This window comes from Sinocyclocheilus rhinocerous, unplaced genomic scaffold, assembly GCF_001515625.1.
Source record: "Sinocyclocheilus rhinocerous isolate Xijiao unplaced genomic scaffold, SAMN03320098_v1.1 scaffold170, whole genome shotgun sequence".
Taxonomy (NCBI): Eukaryota; Metazoa; Chordata; class Actinopteri; order Cypriniformes; family Cyprinidae; genus Sinocyclocheilus; species Sinocyclocheilus rhinocerous.
In genome coordinates, this window is record NW_015639772.1 from 268,677 (window position 1) to 272,827 (window position 4,151).

At 40.7% G+C, this 4,151-nt stretch overlaps 1 pseudogene; it reads right to left on the reverse strand.

The window, feature by feature from the left end:
• The window catches only part of LOC107751820 (protein NLRC3-like), a 25,604-nt pseudogene that overhangs the window by 15,441 nt on the left and 6,012 nt on the right, over positions 1 to 4,151 (reverse strand).

A 4,151-nucleotide genomic window follows, 5' to 3' on the forward strand; every position in this document is an offset into this window, starting at 1 on the left:
ACGCAGGAAAGATCTAGATGTCCATTCTTTCTTTGTAAAGCCTCATCCACAGCTCTCTGATGCAAGCTAGATAATGATTTGTTCTGGTTAAAAATTTTAGGAAACTGACTTTGTTCAGTTCGGTCAAACACATTTACGTTGTTCTTCGTAAAGGAGAGGTGCACATATAGACCTGCTAGATGTTCCTGGATGCTCAGATGAACAAAGCAGAAGACTTTCCCCTGAAACAAGCCAAACTCCTCTCTGAAGATCTGAGTGCACAATCCTGAGTACACTGATGCTTCTGTCTCATCAATGCCACAATCTCTCAGGTCTTCCTCATAGAAGATCAGGTTGCCTTTCACAAGCTGCTCAAAAGCCAGTTTCCCCAGTTTGACAATCATATCTTCATCTTTGACTGTCTTCTCATAGTCCTTCTCATGTTTAATGTTGGTCTGAAAGATCAGGAAGCGTGTGTACATTTGTGTGAGAGTCTTGGGAATTTCTCCACTCTCTGCTTGACTCAACATCTTCTCTAGAACAGTGGCTGAGATCCAGCAGAACACTGGGATGTGGCACATGATGTGGAGGCTCCTTGAAGACTTCAGGTGAGAGATGATTGTATCAGCCAGACTCTGATTCTCTTCCTGAAGTATTCCTCCTTCTGTTGATCATTGAAGCCTCGCACCTCTGTCACTCGATGGACATACTCAGAGGGAATGAGATCAGCTGCTGCTGGTCTGGAGGTGATCCAGATGAGAGCAGAGGGAAGCAGACTCCCCACAATGAGGTTCATCAGCAGCACATCCACTGAGACTGATTCACTTACATCACACAACCTCACATCACTCTGAAAATCCAGAGACAGACGACACTCATCCAGACCATCAAAGATGAACAATACTTTATATTCATCACTGGATATTTCTATTTCTTTGGTTTCAGGAAAAAAGTCATGAAGAAGATCTGAAAGACTGAGTGTTTTGTCCTTCATCAAGTTGAGCTCTCTGAAAGGAAGTGGAAATATGAGCTGGACGTCCTGATTCTCTATCCCTTCAGCCCAGTCCACAATGAACTTCTGCACAGAGACTGTTTTTCCAATGCCAGCGACTCCCTTTGTCAGCACAGTTCTGATGGGTTTTTCTTGACCAGGTCAAGCTCTAAAGATGTCACTGCATTTGATGGCTAGGAAGTGGAAATATGAGCTGGACGTCCTGATTCTCTTTCCCTTCAGCCCAGTCCACAATGAACTTCTGCACAGAGACTGTTTTTCCAATGCCAGCGACTCCCTTTGTCAGCACAGTTCTGATGGGTTTTTCTTGACCAGGTAAAGTTCTAAAGATCTCATTGCATTTGATTGGTGTGTCCTCTGTTGCTGCTCTCCTGGACTGTGTCTCAATCTGTCTCACCTCATGCTCATTACTGATCTCTCCACTTTCCCTCTCTGTGATGTAGAGCTCTGTGTAGATCTCATTCAGGAGTGTTGGGTTTCCATGCTTTGATGTTCCTTCATACAGACACTCAAACTTTTTCAGCAGATTTGATTTAAAATTGCTCTGGACCAGTTGAGAGTCATGACTATAATTAAAAATAATAAATTACATATGTTCAGATTACAGAACATAAATTAAAGAGGTAAAAAATTATATAAAAGTAAATTAACCTTAATTAAACAAATAAATGAACAACACCATATAAATGACAGTGCCGTTGGTCTGAATACCAGCATGGCTGTGATTTGTTTGCACAAGCTGTGCTGATATTCAGACCAACTGAATAATTTAGTTATTATATTGCTTTAACACATAATCTCAATAAACAAGAAGTTAATATTGAACAACTTATTTTTAGACACAGTGTTGCTAGTGTCACGATGCTCTACTGTGAGAAGCACGGAGCGAGGAACAAGGAGACGTGGAGTAGACTTCAAACAAACAGACTTTAATTAACATCCAAGGAACCAGGAACACACACGTAGCGGGGAAAGACGAACATTCAATACCAGACAAAGAAACTCAGAACAGGACTCACTATAAATACACAGGACTTGACAAGGGGATGACGAGACACACCTGGAACTAATAAGCAATCAAACACATGGGAAAACTAGGTCAGGGCAGGCACATGGAGAGGAAAAACACACAGATAGAGTGCAGGGGCGTGACATATCGCCACCCTCCCAGAAGGGACACCCAGGAGGGGGCCGGCAGACATATGGCGCTTTTCCACTGCATGGTACGGCACGGTACGGTTCACTTTTGGGGGGTTTTCCACTGGGTACAGTACCTGGTACCTGGTACTTTTTTTAGTACCACCTCGGTTGGGGTTCCAAGCGTACCGTACCGTTACCAAAACGTGACGTATAAACTCTGCTGATCACGGATTGGCCGGAGAGAATCGTCACTACCTGCGTCACTGAAATTGCACCACAAACACAACAGAACCATTAGATTAAAATCAGCACAGCCAGCATTCTAAAGCGATACTAAACTGCAGTGGAAACGCAAACCGAGCCGAACCGAGCCGTGCCGTACCGTACTGAGCCGTACCGAGCCGAGTTGTACCACGCAGTGGAAAAGCGCCATTAGTCCAGGGAGGTGACAATGGACGATGGAGGGAGGAGCCAAAGAGGAAACCGGAGGGACTTGGAGCAGGAGGAGCCAAATGGGACTCAGGCCACAGCCATGATGACGGCCCATGGTGGAGCCGACTGAGGGAGGAGCCATGGAGGAGGAATGGCCGCCGACTCCAGGGGGCCGACCAACGGCAACAGGAACAGGAACCTTCTCTAGGCTGGATGTGGGAACCAGGGGCGGCGTTTCCGTATGGCAGTTGCCATACCCTAACCCAGTCAGGTGTGCCGTGAATCTCTATTATAATTTGTTATTATTAAATAATAGAAATCAGAGGGTTTTACAAATATTTAACCAATGCTAGTATTACAAAGGGCTTCTCAGTAAAACTTCGTAACGCTATTGGATCCTCAAGCTCTCAGCTTCTCCGCTTTTTCGCAATGCAAGGGTAAATAACTGATGTTTGAATAGTAAAGCGTTTTCTTCAAACACTATGTCTGTAAAAGGCTAATGTTTGTGTGTGTTTGAAGAGCGGAAAAGTAGGTTATTTGCCGTCTAGCCATATATATAAAATATACTTTTGTAGGCCTACGTTTTAAATATCCTGTGCATAGGCGCTTAATCGTTTATATCATGAGATTTTGACTACGCAGTGTTGTTTAATTATTTACTTTTTTTTAGCTTTCTTTCTTCCCCCTTATTGTTTATTGCAACAATACACAACTACAATAACTTTGTCTACTGCTCTTATGAAAGTTTATTGCATGATTTGGGAAAATTGTACTATACTGAATGACATAGCATAGACTTCTTCATGGCTAGTTTTTGCGTATTTCATTTAATTCTGTAACCTACTTGTTCTACAGATCTGTGTGTACTAGTGTTAAATGCTACTGTTTTTGACAGTTGATAACGTTTATGACAGATAATATCATGATAATTTTTGCGTTTCCCTTATGCCGAGTTCACACTGCATGATTCATTTTGTCGAGGTAATGACATCCTTATGTTCTTATGTTGAGGGAACGACATATTTTTCTCGTGGTCACGAGTTTAATGTGTAAACAAACCTGCATGACCATAGCAACCAGGGAGTATCAAAAATAGATAAAACATTTGTATTAACATTAAACATTAAATTTAATATTTGTATATTATTATTATTATTACATTAACTTAGGGCTATATTTTTATATTAATTGTTATATATGCTTATTTCCCCTTTCAATTTGTGTATCGCTTTACCTAGTTAACGTTTTGTATAATTATGCTAGCATTTGCTAGCCTACCATATATTTTGTAAATAAATACCTGACAATTATGCCAATAAAGTTTTGACTTTATGATTGTATTTATGCCCATGTGTGATGATAAATGAGCGTGTTGTGTTTTCATTAGAGATCGAAATGAAGGGAAAATTAATATAAACGAATATAAAAATATAACCAATAATAATAGGCTATTAATAATAATATACAAATATTACGGGGAAAAGACGATCAGTTAATGGACTTACAAGACTGTATAGGATGGATAAAAATGTTTTCTTGTAGGCCTATTTTATATTATGCACTTTATGTAACATTTATTCATGATAAA